At 41.6% G+C, this 19,214-nt stretch overlaps 1 protein-coding gene across 4 annotated transcripts in view; it reads right to left on the bottom strand.

Moving 5' to 3' along the window:
- Positions 1 to 19,214, bottom strand: part of esrp1 (epithelial splicing regulatory protein 1) — an 88,127-nt gene that overhangs the window by 9,287 nt on the left and 59,626 nt on the right. The window lies entirely within an intron of this gene.

The raw sequence follows: 19,214 nt of genomic DNA, 5'->3' as shown, positions 1-19,214 counted from the left end.
GCAGAAAGAGGCCGTTCGGCCCATCGCGTCCGCACCAACCACAATCCCACCCAGACTCTATCCCTTTAACCTGATGCATTTATCCTAGCTAGTTCCCCTGACACTAAGGGGCAATTTAGCATGACCAATCCAACTATCCTGCACATCCTTGGACTGTGGGAGGAAACAAGAGCTCCCGGAGGAAACCCAAAGTTTGCTATTTCTACCGACTGCTTATGCTGCATACAATCTAATAGATTATTAATTTCAAGAAATGAATCTTATTTTTGACCAGTTTTCTTCACTGTAGCCATCAGTGTCTGCCATGAACTTTCCAATGGGACGAAAAAGATAGTGTACCATACTCTGACAGGGCAGTGACAGAGCTGTTATTTTCCCTGGGTAAGGAATCTAGAATATGAAGACCAAGAGAAGGGGTAGCCTGCTTAGGGCTGAGATTGAGAAATCACAGAACCCCTACAGGGCAGAAGGAAGACATACGGCCCATCAAGTCTACACAAACTCTCTGACAGACCATCTTACCCAGGCCCACCCCCACCTTATTTCCTTAACGCCATGCATTTACCCCACTAATCCCACTAACTTGGATATCTTGGGACTGCGGGAGGAAACCCGACCACCCAGAGGAAACCCACGCAGACACAGAGTGAACATGCAAACTCACATTGACACTCAAGGCCAGAATGGAACCTGGGTCCCTGGCACTGGGAGACTGCAGGGCTAACTAGTGAGCCGTTCTTAAATCTCTTCACGCAGAAAGTAGTGAATCTTTGGAATTCTCTACCAGTGGATTAAGAATGTTCCATCATTGAATGTAGATATCTGATCTCTCAGATTTGTGAGCAAGTGAGAGAGGGGAGGCAAAAAATAATTTCATACCATGCTGAGTGCCAGAAGTGCTGTTTAATTGCACTTGAGTCAGCTGCTAGTTTCTAATTGTTTGTAATTCTATTTCTAATTCCTAACTACTTAATCTCCCTCCCATAGCTGCCATGGGAAACCAAATAAACAACAAAAAAAATCTGATATCCTCACAATTGTCTGTTCCATTGCAAGTAAGCACTTTATTCTCGAAAGTTTATTTGCTGCACCATGGAACAGTTAATGCTTGTCCTGAAGAGAAAAAGCTTCTTGCCCAATTTGGATTCTAGGTGAGACTAAGGCTTCACTAACCATGTGACAAGCTGGGGTCAGTCAGACTGCTGCCCTGGATTGTTTGGTTAAATTGCTCCCCCCTTTTCACTGGGATTTTAGAATTAATAAATGTTGGTTTCCTCAGACACAGAAAACAAACTTTATCCTCATTACTATTTCATTTTAAACTGGACTTCTCTAATGAACAAGGAAATTAACATGGCTGACCCTCTGGAAATTATCCTCAACAGTCTCCAAAACAAAATAATTCTCTTCTCAGTTTGGGAAGGTCACACCTTATGTCTTGGGCATTTCCAACAGACCATCTGGGACTGTACAGACCAATTTCAAAAGGTGCCGCATGAATTCCATTTGCATTTGATAAGCCAACCTTCATGATGGGATCTGCTGAGAAAATGGCTTCCCAAACCCCAGACCCTCAACATGAATGGCACCCCTTTCAAACCATAACGGCCAAGATATTATCAATCCCGAAAATAAAACCAAATTCCAAATGCTGGATAAACATCCTTTGTCAAAGTCACTGTAGAGAAAGAAGGTCACAGGATCCAAGGGCTGTACAGCCAGTCTGCTGTTTAACATCAAACTGGCAGGCCACACAGAAGCAAGCTCTGCCCAGGTTATCATAGACTATTGGAGAATCCCTACACTACAGGAGGTTGTTATTTGGCCCATCAAATCTGTACTGACCACAATCCCACCCAGGCCCTATTCCCACAACCCCACACATTTACCCTGCTAATCCCCCTGACACCAGGGTCAATTTAGCATGGCCAGTCTACCTGACTCGCACATCTTTGCACTTTCTGTCCACGTCTGTGTGGGTTTCCTCAGGGTGTTCTGGTTTCCTCCCACAGTCCAAACTCCAGACAGATAGTAACCCAAGGCCGGAATTGAACCTGGGTCTCTAGTGAGGCAGCAATACTAACCACTGTGACACCCACATGGGCTGGTTAGTCCACCAGCCCACCTAACTTGACTAGTGGAAGATTTTATATCATCGCCTGCAGACCGAACACCAAATCTGCATACCTACTTCACTCTGTGACATCATGAACGCCATCTGAAAAAGCACACCTTACAACACTGGTCTTCAGCTGGCAAACCATCGAAACCCCTTGAAAGATTTCCTCATCAGATTATGGCTTTGACACTCTGAAAAACATGTGAATCCTATCTTCAGTTTTTCTGTGCCCTGTACTATAAACTGCCTTTTACTATAAACTGGCCTTCATAGCAAGGGGGATTGAATATAAAAGTAGGGAGGTCTTGCTGCAGCTGTATAGGGCATTGGTGAGGCCGCAGCTGGAGTACTGTGTGCAGTTTTGGGCGCTGCACCTGCGCAAAGATATTTTGGCCTTGGAGGGAGTGCAGAGGAGGTTTACTAGGCTGATACCGGAGTTGAGGGGGTTGAGCTATGAGGAGAGGCTGAATAAACTAGGCTTGTACTCGTTAGAGTTTAGAAGATGAGGGGAGATCTCATTGAGACGTATAAGATGATGAATGGGATGGATAGGATAGAGGTGGAGAGACTCTTCCCGCTCAAAAAAGACAGTAGGACTAGGGGGCACAGCCTCAAGATAAAGGGGGGGTGGTTTAGAACGGAGTTGAGGAGGAACTTCTTCACTCAAAGGGTGGTGAATCTCTGGAATTCTCTGCCCGTTGAAGTGGTGGAGGCTGCCTCACTAAATATATTTAAGTCACGGGTTGATGGGTTTTTGATAAGAGAGGGGATTAAGGGTTATGGGGAGAGGGCGGGAATGTGGAACTGAGCCACGACAGATCAGCCATGATCTTATTGAATGGCGGGGCAGGCTCGAAGGGCTAGATGGCCTACTCCTGCTCCTATTTCTTATGTTCTTATGTTCTTTTCTCTATCCTTCTCTTTATTGTGCGAATGCCAAGTGGGAAGTTGTGGACACTCCTTTTTGCAGGTTTGCAAAATATTCAAAGATAACATCGAGTTAACCCTAGAGTTTGCTGTGTGGTTATTAGTAAAATTGGGTCACAAAAACAGAGGTTTAAAATAATTCACCACTGCTTATCCTTTGAAACAAACTAATTCAAAATATCTTCTGTTTACAACAGAAGGAAAGAGGAAAACAGTGCTGTTGGACTGACCCACTCCTCTCTGTAACAGAAATGAGATAGATTTCATTATGAAAAACTTTTCTCCCGTAAATATTCAAGGCAATTGTAAGCTTTTGTTCTGAGTATTCCTTTAACAACCGTAGCTATAAGAAGCAGCTTTCTAACAGTTACACTACTGGAATATTCAAGTTCAAAGAACTCCAAGAGTCCCTCACTACTCCACAATCATATGTACAATTATGCATTTAATTATTCTGTAGGGATGAACATTGCATTAGAAAGTAAGTGACACTGTCAACAATACTGACACAGATGAACTGAAAACAGTGTTAATGACATCAAGGAGATCTAGCTTTACTGGGCGTGACAGCGCAAGTGCCACAAATACTTTTGAAAATACATGATCATTCAAACAGCAGATTAATGACTGCTGGCCTATTTTGGAAAAAAATTGCATGAGATCTTGCTGCCTGCCAAAGTCAGGAGCCCCACTCAAACTAATTTTTGACTCTGCAGTCAGACCTGGATTTGCATATCTAAGTTTGTTTCCAATGATATTTGAATGTTGTTACAATAGTTTATTGCAAGTCAGGGTTGACAACTAATTATGGATGCTTCTCTTCTGTTCGTACTTGCAGTAAACTGACACCTTTGCAGTGCTTTACCACTAGGCACAATCTGCCACATTGTTTCCACAGGGAATAGATTCTTCATATATTAATAGGTAGCTTTATTGATGAAGGAGCAGCACTCCGAAAGCTCATGATTCCAACTAAACCCGTTGGACTTTAACCTGGTGTTGTGAGACTTCTTACCTTGTGAAAAGGCAGGTTTGAGCTGAACTTAACACCCAATGGTACCAGACCTGCTAAGTTGAGACTGGATGGTGTTAATTGTTGCCCTGTTCCAACTTGCCTGAACTGCCCATGAAGCTTTTGCAATTGGGCACCAGAAAACAGTGAGACAGTACATACCTACAACCGACAATCTATTAGCCTCTTGAATCAGATTTTCTTTCAGGCAAGTGGCCGATCGTGGGGATAAGCCATGCTGCTAGAGGTCGGTTCGAGGTTTCTTAGAAAAAAAAGAAAGAACCTTTGGCAGTCATTGGCTATAATGACTCAGCAAAGTTGGGAGAAGCAAGCCAACTGGAAGCTGCGAGTAACTTTGGACTTGTTCCTGTAAAAAGTGCAATTCTGTGGACAGCATACTGAAATGTATAAGTGAGGCATGGAGTTTATGTGTGAAAATACTAATTTTTCCATTCTGCACTGCCACCTCCACTCCCCTCCCCAATTATATAATTTATTACATTTCTATCCCTCTTCAGTTCTGAAGAGAAGTCACATGGATTTGACAGGTGCTGCCAAACTTGCTGAGTTTTTCCAGCATATTCCATTTTTATTTCCAGTATTTTTATTTGAATGTTTTTCCTGCAGTTTTATGCATTAGCTGCCTACTAAATAATGTTTGGTCAAGGTTGATCTTAGTTTATTACAGTAAAAGTTGAGATGTGAAGTCCTGCCACATGATCCTTTCTGTTGTTCACTGGGAATTTGAATCTCTCAATTATTGATGTCTGCAATAATAACAAATTGAGGCTCCGCAGGTTTACAAATCCAAAGGCGGGGAACATATACTCTAATTTTCTAGTTTAAACAAACAAAGGTTCACAGTTACTTTTGCTATATCCAACAGTCAACATGGCTGTACCTATTGGCTCAGATGTTTTTGGAGTGAAAGGACCTATGGATGCTTTGCAACAATTGACAAAGATTAATTTGAAGTTGTTGGCCAAGAAATTATAAAGAGATTTAATAGTAGGACCTAAAAATGCAGAGATTATTAACGCATTAGCTCATCACCTGAACCAAGGAAGAGAAAAGTAATTATAATAGCATACAAGTTGAGTTAGCTAGGATTCAGTTGCAAATAAAACAAGTGGAACTTGAAAAGAGAAATTAAAAATAAAACTTGAATTCCAAAGGGAAATTTAGGAAGAAAAGAGAGAAATGCAAATATATGAACTTCAATTCCAAACAGCTAAATAAAAGGAAAACCTAAAGAGAAGAAACCGAAAAGGAAAAATTATAATGGGAAAACTATGAACTCCAGAGAGAGAGAAAAAAAGTGAGGAAATTTGTTCTTAAAGTAAAGGTTAGATTATACAAACAGGATAACTAAAATTTAACTCCCGGTTTTGACTTGCAAGGAATGTTTGTCTGGAGCTCAAATTCAGTGAGGGAAGAGGTACAAGGTAAATGGTAGGACACTGAAGAGTGTAATTGAACAGAGGGATCTGGGAATACAGATACATAATTCCCTAAAAGTGGCATTACAGGTAGATGAGATCGTAAAAGAGTGCTTTTGGAACATTGGCCTTTATAAATCAAAGTATTGAGTATAAGAGTTGGAATGTCATGGTGAGGTTGTACAAGACATTGGTGAGGCCGAATTTAGAGTATCGTGTGCAGTTTTGGTCACTTAATTACAGGAAGGATATTAATAAGGTTGAAAGAGTACAGAGAAGATTTACTAGGATGTTGCTAGGACTTGAGAAACTGAGTTACAGAGAAAGGTTGAATAGGTTAGGACTTTATTCTCTGGAACATAGAAGAATGAGGGGAGATTTGATAGAAGTGTATAAAATTATGATGGGTTTAGACAGAGTGAATGCAAGCAGGTTTTTTTCCACTTAGGCTAGGGGAGAAAAAGACTAGAGGACATGGGTTAAGGGTGAAGGGGGAAAAGTTTAAAGGGAATATTAGGGGGGCCTTCTTCATACAGAGAGTGGTGGAGTGTGGAATGAGCTGCCAGATGAAGTAGTAAATGCGGGCTCACTTTTAAGAAAAACTTGGACAGGTACATGGATGAGAGGGGTGTGGAGGGATATAGTCCAGGTGCACGTCAGTGGGGCTAGGCAGAAAAATGGCTTGGCACAGCCAAGAAGGGTCAAAAGGCTTGTTTCTGTGCTATAGTATTCTATGGTTCTAAGAGTTAAAATGTATTTTGTGTCTGAGAAAATTGTTACAAAGTTGCAATGGTTGCAAAAGAGTTCAACACAGAACACATTTTGCTGTTCTCGATGCCTAGAAGTTAGTTAGAAATTCAGAAATCTATGAGAGAAAGAGAATTGGAATTATGGAATTTGCTCGGGAAAAGGAAATTATATCTGATGGGTGGTATAGATCAATGAAGATTGAACAAGGTTTTGAAAACCTTAAAAGCGATAATGCTTATGGGAGAATTTTAAAATAGTATCCTTTAGGAATAAGGTCCCACATAGAAGACTATAGATGAGATGAGGGCAGCTGCAATATTGGATGATTATGCATTGCCTTACAAACATGTGACCAGCAGCAGTCTTTTGTTTACAAAACCTGACAAGCTGAAGTCATGGCTTGGCTAACGAAGAGAGAGCAGAAATGAACAGGCGGAAACTCCTCAGAACAGCAAAACAAAAAGACAGTACGGAGGCCAGTTTGATTCGAGGTGACTGATTTTTGTCCCAAGAGGACACGAGTGTTAGATATTAAAAGCCAAAACTGGCAATGCATAACATGTCTTTAGGAAATGCTGTATCAGCAGGGGCAGTTTATGACAAACCAGTACCCTCAAAATGCATTGTCCAGGCAAATAGATCAAAGTATAGAAGATTATAAAATTGTGTTCAAGGGTGACTTGTCCCCACTTTCATCAGGTAAAGCAGGCAAACAAGTTAATATTCTTAGAGGTATGGTATCAGATCAATAGTTGATGGTAGCCAGTGAATATTTTTCTCTAGAAAGTTCACTTTATATAAAACTCTATTGATAAAGGGTTTTAGAATTCCTACAGTACAGAAGGCAGCCATTCGGCCCAGTGAGCCTGCACTGACAACAATCCTACCCAGCCCTCATCCCTGTAACCCCACGTATTTATCCTGCTATTCTGGCTAACTGACACTTCTTGGGACAGTAAGGGACAATTCAGTATGGCCAATCAACATAACTTGCACACTTTTGGAGTGTGAAAGGAACCTGGAGCGCCTGGAGGAAACCCAGGAAGACAGAGGGAAAACATGCAAATGCCACACAGACAGTCATCCGAGGCTAGAATTAAACCCAGGTCCCTGGCGCTGTGGGGCAGCAGTGTTAACCACTGTGCCATGTGCACCGTGGTATATTGATGTTCAATCAAGAATAAATTTTTGGCAGGAGTGTTTTCAACTCCATCCCAGAACAGCCAGTTAGAGATGAGCTTGGACTCTGCCAACAGGTGATGAAACCTATCATGCAAATGAGCAACAACAAAGCAGCAGGTGGTGATGGAACCCCTGCTGGAGGAATAGAACGAACATTGCAGCTCCACGCCTTAACAAAGATCTGGAATGATCTCAAGAATGCCCTGACAATCTTCAAGATAGGAGACAAATCCAATGTGGAAATTAGAGGCATCACCCTGCTTTCCATTCAAGGAAGATCACAACAAGAACCCTTCCGGTCTGAGTTATTACATTTGAAGAGCTACTTCCCTAATCTCAATGTGGGTTTAGACCATTAAGAGGCATGGCCAACTTGTAGTTGCTGAGCTGTAAAAATCAAGAAAAATGTTGTGAATAATCTCAGAAAGTGGTGGCGAGTTGCCTTCTTGAACCGCTGCAGTCCCCGATGTGTAGATACACCCATAGTGCTTTAGAGAGGGAGTTCCATGATTTTGACCAAGTAACAGTGAAGCTGTTCCCGGAGGAAACCCACACACACCGGGAGAACGTGCAAACTCCACAGAGGCACCCGAGGCCGGAATTGAACTCAGGTCCCTGGCACAGTACTAACCACTGTGCCACCTAATATTTATAGACTACCAAATAGTAGTGGTAACGTAGGGCACAGTATGACTCAGGAAACTAGAGGTGCAAGCAACAAGAGTAATACAATCATGGACTTCAATCTTCATATTGAATACAACTGGATACAACTAATTAGCACTAATTCAATGCAGGATGAATTTCTGGAACGTATAGGAGATTTTTTTTTAGAACAGTATGTTGAGGAACCAATTAGAGAATGGACTATTCTATTGTGTAATGGGCAAGTGCCAAGTAATAATGTTATAGAGGAGTCTTTAGGTTAAAGTGACCATAATATGATGTAATTTTACATTAAGTTCAAAAGTGAGGTAGTTCAATTCAAAACCAAGGTCTTAAATCTAAACAAAGAAAATAATGAAGGTATGAGGGGCAAATAAGCTGTGGTAGATTGTGAAACTACATTAAAAAGCTATGGTGGTAACAGGCAATGGCTAGTATTTAAAGAATACATAGTTTACAACAAATATACATTCCTTTGAGGCACAAAAAAAACAACAGCAAAAGGTGATCCAATCATGGCTAGAGAATTTAAAGGACATATTAGATCAACAAAACAATAAGCAAGAGGCTTATAATGTTGCCAAAAAAATGCTAAGCTTGAGGTTTGGGAGCATTTTAGAATTGAAATGAGGACCAAGAAATGGATAAAGAGAAAATAGAATATGAAAGTAAACCAGCAAGAAATACAAAAACCAACTGTACACATTTCTGCCAGTATATGTAAAAAGATGAAGGTTAGCAAAGACATAAAACCATTAGATCTTAAAACATAGGAGCAGAATTAGGTCACTCACCCCATACAGTTTGCTCCACCATTCAATCATGGCTGATATTTTTCTCATCCCCATAATTAATAAGGGAATTAGGAGTTAAGAACCTATCTCTAGCTGAAAGACACTCAACGACCTGGCCTCCACAGCCTTCTGTGGCAAACAGTCCCACAGATTCATTACTCTGGCTGAAAAAATTCCTCCTCATCTCAGTTTTAAAGAATCATCCCTTTAGCTTGAGGTGCTGCCCCTGGTTCTATTTTTCCTACTAGTGGAAACATCCTCTCCATGTCCACTTTATCCAGGCCTCACAGTATCCTGTAATTTTCAATAAGATCCCCCTTCATTCTTTTAAACTCCAATGAGTCCTCAGCTTTCCTCATACGACATATTTGGGCACATAACAGACAAAGAAAGAATAATTTATAATGGGAAAAGCAGAGGAACAAAATAAAGATTTGTGTCAGTCTTCATAGAAGAAGCAATAAAAAATTCCACAGGAATAATCTAGAGAACATCAAGCGACTAGCAAGATTGAGGAACTGTGGAACTGTAAAAAAGTAGAACTAGGGAAATCAATAGGACTGAAAGTTGATAAATCCCCTTGGTGTGATGATCCACATCCCAGAGTATTGAAAGAAGCGGTTGCAGAGATAGTGGATGCTTTGGTGGTCATCCAGAATTTTATAGGTTATGGAATGATTCCTGCAGATTGGAAAATAGCAAACATAATCCCACTACTTAAGAAAGGAGGGAGAGAGGAAACTGAGAACTACAGACCTGTTAGCCAGGTAAGTAAAACAAAAGTTAGAAATTATCATAAAGGAAATGATAACAGGGCACTTAAAAAATGGATTTATAAAAGGGAAGTCATGTTTGACAAATACGTGGAGCTTTCTTGTTTAAATCATGGAAACAAACTTAAATATAAAGCAATTCTATGTTTAAACATGAGGGCAGTTCAGATATTTGGTTGGTTGAGATTCTCTTTCCAAACTTGACATTAAAAAACCTGTAAACGTGACCAGGATTTTACAGACCTGTCATGGTGATCTCCTACCAGCAGATGTGGCAGACTGCATAAATTGCTGTTTGCTTTGGCAGGTTCATATTATCTCGCTGGGCAGGAGGGGCCATAAAATCCTGGCCTCAGGAGAGAATGGAGATCAGGAGTTAAAATCTGAACAAGGTGGGTCAAACACTACTGAAAAGTCAACACCCTGATGACAATGTGTCTGGTTTGGAAGAACAACAAAAGGAATGACTGAATCCAGAGGGCAAGAAGCATTTTTCCTGGGTTTACAGTTCACATCTACTAGTACCAGAAAGTTCGAAGGATTATCAGAATGCAACAATACTGGTTTTAACAAAATTAAGCATGGGTGTGGTGGTGGTGGAATATTACCTGTACTGCACTACTGTGCAGATCCTTGGCTCATGGTCTTCTCCATGTCTATATTTCTTGTACCAGTCTTTTCATTTTCCCAATAATTTTCTTCAATTTTCAGGTCATCAAGCACTGATGTTCTCTTCCTCTTGCTCCTTGAAATCTTCTCTCCATAACATCTCTTATTAGTCTGGTTCTGTCTTGAATATGCCCTGCCTAGTCTCCGTTTTTTCCTAATTATGTGCAAGTAACTTTTGTTCATTCAGTCTCCTCAGCACTTTAGTATTCGTTACCTTTTCTGTCCAGCTGACAGAAAATTAACACTCTAAATCAAACTATTTAAACAACTCAAGAAGTGACTTATATTCAGTTTTCCATTCAGTAACTGTCTCTTCTTACTAAATACAGCCTTTCCCATTTCTATCCTTGCTCCTATTTATCTGTTGCACCTTCTAGTTTGTAGATATTAGGCTTCCCAAATACTAAAATTTTTGTACCTATTCTAGTTCTGGTTCTTCAATAAATGATACTTTTGGAGATTTTAAGATATGCATTACTTTAGTATTGCCGATATTCATTCCAAAGTTCATGTCTGCTGTTTCCAGTCTATCCATTAATTCATAAGAACATAAGAACATAAGAACATAAGAAATAGGAGCAGGAGTAGGCCATCTGGCCCTTCGAGCCTGCCCCGCCATTCAATAAGATCATGGCTGATCTGTCGTGGCTCAGTTCCACTTTCCCACCCTCTCCCCATAACCCTTAATCCCCTCTCTTATCAAAAACCCATCAACCCGCTTCTTAAAAATATTTAGCGAGGCAGCCTCCACCACTTCAACGGGCAGAGAATTCCAGAGATTCACCACCCTTTGAGTGAAGAAGTTCCTCCTCAACTCCGTTCTAAACCGCCCCCCCTTTATCTTGAGGCTGTGCCCCCTAGTCCTACTGTCTTTTTTGAGCGGGAAGAGTCTCTCCACCTCTATCCTATCCATCCCATTCATCATCTTATACGTCTCAATGAGATCTCCCCTCATTCTTCTAAACTCTAACGAGTACAAGCCTAGTTTATTCAGCCTCTCCTCATAGCTCAACCCCCTCAACTCCGGTATCAGCCTAGTAAACCTCCTCTGCACTCCCTCCAAGGCCAAAATATCTTTGCGCAGGTGCGGCGCCCAAAACTGCACACAGTACTCCAGCTGCGGCCTCACCAATGCCCTATACAGCTGCAGCAAGACCTCCCTACTTTTATATTCAATCCCCCTCGCGATGAAGGCCAGCATCCCATTCGCCTTCCTGACCACCTGCAGGCTGGGTTTTTGCGACTCATGCACAAGGACCCCGAGGTCCCTCTGCACCGTCGCCTGCTGCAGTTTTTCGCCACATAAGTAATAGTCCTTCCTACCATTCTTCCTACCAAAGTGGACCACCTCACACTTGCCAACATTAAATTCCATTTGCCATTTCCTGGCCCATTCGCCCAGCCTATCTCTTGTAATCCTCCTTCTGTTCTTGCAGCAAGTGTTTAGTCATCTGCAAATCTAACTGACGTAATTATCTGCCTCCCATCTTAACACCAACTGTGTCTTCAAACATTTCTTTAATCATTGCTTCTGCATAGATACCGAAGAGGACTGTTGATAAAAAACACCTTTCTCAATCTCCTCTTCCAATTTCTGCAATTGGAAGGAGTTCTGTAATGAATGTAATTCATTGTTCACCGTTTACTATGTTACATTTTGATTGTATTGTAGAAAAAAATTCACAATGGTAATATTTTTTATTTTTCATGGAGAGGAGTTACAAAAGATGGCAGTTTTAAACTGTCACTTTTAATTAAAGATAAGATGGCATAATGAAAAGGTACATGTGACCTGATATTAGTTCTGCCCAACGATAAACTTGTGAGACCTGGTTACTAATAACCCTAGTCAAGTGCCATTAAGAACATAAGAACATAAGAAATAGGAGCAGGAGTAGGCCATCCAGCCCTTCGAGCCTGCCCCGCCATTCAATAAGATCATGGCTGATCTGTTGTGGCTCAGTTCCACTTTCTCGCCCTCTCCCCATAACCCTTAATCCCCTCTCTTATCAAGAACCCATCAACCCGCTTCTTAAAAATATTTAGCGAGGCAGCCTCCACCACTTCAACGGGCAGAGAATTCCAGAGATTCACCACCCTTTGAGTGAAGAAGTTCCTCCTCAACTCCGTTCTAAACCGCCTCCCCTTTATCTTGAGGCTGTGCCCCCTAGTCCTACTGTCTTTTTTGAGCGGGAAGAGTCTCTCCACCTCTATCCTATCCATCCCATTCATCATCTTATACGTCTCAATGAGATCTCCCCTCATCTTCTAAACTCTAACGAGTACAAGCCTAGTTTATTCATCCTCTCCTCATAGCTCAATCCCCTCAACTCCGGTATCAGCCTAGTAAACCTCCTCTGCACTCCCTCCAGGGCCAAAATATCCTTGCGCAGGTGCGGCGCCCAAAACTGCACACAGTACTCCAGCTGCGGCCTCACCAATGCCCTATACAGCTGCAGCAAGACCTCCCTACTTTTATATTCAATCCCCCTCGCTATGAAGGCCAGCATCCCATTCGCCTTCCTGACCACCTGCTGCACCTGCAAGCTGGGTTTTTGCAACTCATGCACAAGGACCCCGAGGTCCCTCTGCACCGTCGCCTGCTGCAGTTTTTCGCCACGTAAGTAATAGTCCTTCCTACCATTCTTCCTACCAAAGTGGACCACCTCACACTTGCCAACATTAAATTCCATTTGCCATTTCCTGGCCCATTCGCCCAGCCTATCTAGATCCTTCTGCAGACTCTCCACACCCTCCGCACAATTTGCCTTTCCCCCAGTCTTGGTGTCATCAGCAAATTTCGACACCCTGCACTCGGTTCCCTCCTCCAGATCATCTATATAAATGGTAAATAGCTGAGGCCCCAGCACCGACCCCTGGGGCACCCCACTAGTCACCAACCGCCAATCCAAATAGCACCCATTGACCCCCACTCTCTGCCTCCTATTTGACAACCAATCCTCTATCCACGCTAACACCCTACCCCCAACTCCATGTCCCCTGACCTTCTGCAATAACCTCTTGTGAGGTACCTTGTCAAACGCCTTCTGAAAATCCAGAAAGACCACATCCACCGGCTCTCCTCTATCCACTGCCCTAGACACATCCTCATAGAACTCCAGTAAATTTGTCAGACACGACTTCCCTTTAATGAAACCGTGTTGCGTCCGCCCTATCAAGCAATTCCCTTCAAGATGCCTCGCAATTTCCTCCTTAATGACGGATTCTAACATTTTACCTACCACAGACGTTAAACTAACCGGCCTATAATTCCCCGCCTTTTGCCTGGCACCCTTCTTAAACAACGGCGTAACATTAGCCGTTTTCCAATCTTCCGGCACTTCCCCGGAATCCAGCGACGTCTGGAAAATAACCACCAAGGCATCCACTATCACCTCCGCCATTTCTTTCAGAACCCTCGGATGCATTCCATCCGGTCCTGGGGACTTGTCCACAATCAGCCCCTCCAGTCTGTCGAGCACCACCTCTCTAGTAACAGTAATGTCATTAAGACCCTCCATTCCTACCACCTTTCCATCGCTAACACCCGGCAAATTATTCACGTCCTCCTCCGTGAAGACAGAAACAAAAAAGTTATTCAAGACCTTAGCCATATCCCCATCCCCTACCACTAGCTCCCCTTTCTCATCCTCATTGAAATCCACATGCCAGATTTAACACCTGACAACAAAGGTCAGAGAAGTTGGTCTTGCTCTGGGTAGACCTACAGAGTGTAAAAAGTCTGACAACACCAGGTTTAAGTCCAACCGATTTATTTGATAGAGGTGGAGAGACTCTTCCCGCTCAGAAAGGACAGTAGGACTAGGGGGCACAGCCTCAAGATAAAGTGGGGGGGGGGGGGTGCGGTTTAGAACGGAGTTGAGGAGGAACTTCTTCACTCAAAGGGTGGTGAATCTCTGGAATTCTCTGCCCGTTGAGGTGGTGGAGGCTGCCTCGCTAAATATTTTTAAGACTCGGGTTGATGGGTTTTTGATAAGCGAGGGGATTAAGGGTTATGGGGAGAGGGCGGGAATGTGGAACTGAGCCATGACAGATCAGCCATGATTTTATTGAATGGCGGGGCAGGCTCCAAGGGCTGGATGGCCTACTCCTGCTCCTATTTCTTATGTTCTTAAACTCACTAGCCTACAGACTCTCAGAGCATGACTAAGTGTGTTTTGGAAAAAAAGAAAGGGGCAGTTGCTGCAATCAGCAGAGGGGAAAAGGTCATTTCTTTGTTGGCTGCCAGGAAGGTGCACCTATAGACATTGAAGGACGCTGCAAGAATCATTTGGAAGATTCATGGGGGAAGGGAATCAGAGGGGCCGGACAACAGCTTCTGGAGATTTGTCAGAAGGTTGAAGGTTGGACTTTTGACAGTCATCCGCATATAGCCTCAGTGAAACAAGGAGAAGTGAGCCCACTGGAAGCAGAGCATAACACTGATTCCTGCAAAGACAGTAATTCTGCAGAGAACATGCTTCAACGTATAATTTGTGAAGTAGTTGCCTCATAAGTAATGCTCAATCTCTGGTGAGCTTAGCTCGTTAGAGCAAAGTTTGTAGAAACTCAAAAGTCTGTAGTGCGATTCCTTCAAGTTGATCACTGGGAGCTCAACTCTCCTCATAAAAAGTTATCGGTCTCTAAGGTATTTGGAACGATGCATTAACTTGTTCTATCTTCATAACAGCATTCTTACAGAAGATTAACACTGCAGCATAGCAACAAATTGTGCACCACTGACACTGCTCCCAATTCATACAAACAACATTTCATAAAGAGGGATATACTCTAGAACACTCAGATTAGTGTAATGATTTGAAAATCACACGGTGGAGGTATTGCCAACCTCAGGTCAAATGTATATCAGTTGCAATGTACATCTTTTCCAAAAGCCTGAAGCAGACTTCAGAGGCACTCATACAAAGAGAAGTAGATAGTCAGGACCAAGTAGACTCAGAATATTGTTGCTGCGATGTTATAGCTGAAATACTTGCATAAAATAAAAAAAACAACTAATTTTATATTCTATCGTAAACGAACCCAATACAAAGGCAGAGGCAATGTGGCTGACACTGCTTTCCTCTTTATATACTTGCATGGGCCAGCACTTTTGCCTATCCCTTACTGCCTTTGAATGGAGTGGCTTGCTAGGCCATTTCAAGGGCTGTTTAGCGTCAACCACATTGCTGTGTGTTTGGAATCACATTTAAAGGTAGCCCAGGTAAGGCTGGTAGATTTCCTTCCTCAAAAGGATTTTAGCAAACCAGATGGAACTTTACAATAATCAATGTTACTTTGCATGATCACCAATATTGATACTAGCTTTCTATTCCCCATTTTATTAATTAAATTTAAAGTTCACCAACTGCCTTGGTGAGATTTGAACCCATATCCCCAGAATATTAGCCTGGGCCTCTCGATTAGTACCTCAGTGACATGACTGCTCCTCTCCCTAAAAAGGTATATATTATAATTCTTCCCAGCTATGTAATGGGGTGCAATAATTGAAGTATTTCAAAATACTTTAGCCTGCGTAAAAATGGTGGATGCAATGGCACAATCAACAACACAAACAGTGAGCATGTGCACTGTATGGGGTGGCATTGTATATTACATACCGGAAAGGATCGGAGTTCGATCGTTACTTTGAACTAGGTCAATTGATCTGTTTGGTGAAATAGGCAAATGATGATTTTTCTCAAAAATCCTCAAATCGGGGAACAAGCAGGTGTTCCTGCTTCTATTTATTTTCCAGGGACTCTTACTGGAAATATGTGTTTGAATAATAAATTTATTGATATCAGACCCAACATTTAATACTCACTGTATAGAAAGGACTGAAAAGAATGGCTACTTATACTAGTAGCAATAATAGATAGTCTTATGACGATTTCAAATAAATGGTAGTTCAAGGAGGCACTGTTTGGGAATTACCCTTTGCATACATTTCCCATTCTAGTTAGTAGCAATGTTTGGGAAAATGCAGCTTCAGGATTCCATTTGTTCTTTAAAAAGAGACAAAGTTAATGCCTGGAGTCAAGCTGCCATAAATCTTCAGTTAGCTGTAGCGTGATGCTGTAAATATGAAATATGACTTGGATGGAAAATATTAATTTCACTATTGTATTTTTCTAAACAGGCTAAAAAGGGATGGTGTTACAACTGTCATTGTTAACTGAAGCTCTCACATGCTAATGCAACATATACCACAGATCATTAGAAATTTAAGTGAATATGAGCAGCATTGAAGGTAATCTCTGATTATCCTTTGTATATCAACTGATGTCATAATTATGTTTCTTGTTCTGTCCTAATTCAAATGGATATCGTATTTCAAAAAAATGTTTTCCAAAACATCAAATATCATTTGTAAAATGGGCAAATTCGGAGTGTATAAACATAAGAACAAAGGTGCAGGCAATCCAGCCCTTCAAGCTTGCCAAGCCATTCAGTATGATCAAAGCTGATCTTGTCTCAGCCTCAAATCCATTTTCCTGCCTGCTCCCCATAAGCCTCCAACACATGACAGGTTAAAATCTGTCTATCTCCTCCTTGAATTTACTCAAAGTCCAAGCATCCACCACACTTAGGATACTGAATTCTACAGATTCACCACCCTTTGAGAGAAGTAGTTTCTCCTCATCTGTGTTAAATCTGCTACCTCTTACCTTAAAACCGTGACCTCTGGTTCCAGATTGCCCCACAAGAGGAAGCATCTTCTCTACATTTAATTATCTTAGAAAGCTCAATTCAATCTCCCCTCATTCTTCTAAACTTCGGCATATAGGCCTAAACTGTTCAATCTCTCTTCATAAGACAAACACCTCATCTCTGAAATCAATCCAGTGAATCTGCAGGACTCCCTTTATCTATTTTGCTTGTTACACCTTCAAAGAACTCCAACAAATTAGTCAAACACGATTCACCCTTTATAAAACCATGAAAACTAGGCAATGGCTTAGTGGTATTTTCATTAGACTAGTGATCCAGAAACTCAGTTAATGTTCTGGGGATCTGGGTTTGAATTCTTGTCATGGTAGATGATAGAATTTGCATTTAATAAAAAATAGCTGGAATTAGGAGTCTACTGATGATCATGATACCATGGTCGATTATCAGCAAAACCCATCTGGTTCACTAATGCCGTTTAGGAAAGGAAATGTGCCATCCTTACCAGGTCTGGCTGACATGTGACTGCAGAGCCACAGCAATGTGGTTGATTCTCAACTACCCTCAGGCAAACTAGGGATGGGCAAAAAAATGTTGGCCAGCCAGTGACGCCATGTTCCATGAATGAATAGAAGTAAACTCTGATGGATTGCATTTTGACTTTCCAAATGTCCTCTTATTACTTCCTTAATAATGGATTCAAACAATTTTCTAACAAGATATTAAATGAACTGGTCTATAGTTTCCTACTTTCTGCCTCCCTCCCTTTTTGAATTAGGGTATTCCATTAACATTTTTTTTGAAATCAACTGGAACCTTTCCCACATCCAGGGAATTTTGGAATATTATAACCAATGGATCCACCATCTCCACTGCCATTTCCTTAAATACCTTAGGATGCAGACCTGGGAACTTGTCTGCTCTGGGCACCTGTCTGCCTCCAATCCTAATAGTTTAGGGAATACTATTTCCCATCACCATTAAAACGGAGGCAAAATATTGATTTAGCATCTCTGCCATTTGTGTATTCCCCACTATTAACTCCAGCCTCATCCTCCAAGGGACCAACATTTACTTTAGCTACTCTCTTGCTTTTTATATATCTATAGAAGCTTTTGCTTTTTTTTATATTTTGTGTTAGTTTTCTTTCTCAATTTACCTTTGCCCCTTTTATTACTTTTTTAGTGACCCTTTGTTGATCTTTAAAAGTTTCTCAATTTTCATGGCTGCCACTGGCCTTGCCAATCTGGTATGCCTTAGCTTTTGACTTTATGCAATCTTGCTCAACCATGAATGTTTTATTCCCCTTTACAATTTTTCTTCCTCTCTGGAATATATTTTAGTTGGGAAGAATTGAATATCTTTTTAAACAACTGCCATCATCCATCAACTATCCTACCATTCAGCCTTTCTGCACAGTCCATTAGGGCCAAGTCTATTGTCAATCCTACACAACTACCTTTGCTTAACTCCAAATGTGAGTGTGGGAATCCTGTTTCTTCGAATTTCAAACTATGCTCGCTCTTCCTTACAGGATTCTAACTAGGACGTCATTAACTAATCCCTGTTCATTGCACAATACCAAATCCACATTAGCCTGCTCTCTGGTTGGTTCCACATATTCAATGAGCTCTCCCTCGAGGCTATCCTTGCCAATTTGATGAGTCCAGTCTTTGCGCATATTAAATCACCCATAAAACTCAGTCTTATTCAGTCACCGATCTACTTTCAAGTTACATTAAGTTTTTTTGATGAATTTGAACAATTCACAAATGGGATAATACATTCTTACTACAGTATGGCTACGATGCAGTTTTATACTGGCAAGTTTCAGAATTTATTTTCCAGAATATCTGGCATATATGAAAGAATCCAGGAAACCAAACAGCAAACATTTGCCAATAAAAAGTCTGGTTATTAGTTTAGCAACTAGTTTCCAAAACTTGTTGACAGATTGAAAACACAGAAGGTTATTACAATCAAAGCTTGAATCTGGGCTGTGATTTTCTGGCTTTGTTGTGCCTGGCGCAGGGCATATTATAGCTGAGTGAGGCTGGAGAATCACAGGTAAGTGGTGTAATGCATTCTGTGCTGGTGCCAAACCTTGACCCTATCTTCCCACCGACTGCTCCTATAAATAATCTAGTTCCCACCTGGTAAGAGCAGGGACCAGAATGAGCAGTGGTTTTCTCACCTGAGGTGGCAGTTAGT

The sequence above is a fragment of the Carcharhinus amblyrhynchos genome, chromosome 8 (assembly GCF_965287045.1).
Source record: "Carcharhinus amblyrhynchos chromosome 8, sCarAmb.v2.hapA, whole genome shotgun sequence".
NCBI classification, from domain to species: Eukaryota; Metazoa; Chordata; class Chondrichthyes; order Carcharhiniformes; family Carcharhinidae; genus Carcharhinus; species Carcharhinus amblyrhynchos.
Note: the sequence above shows the minus strand (reverse complement) of the source record. Positions and strands in the feature narration are given on the sequence as shown.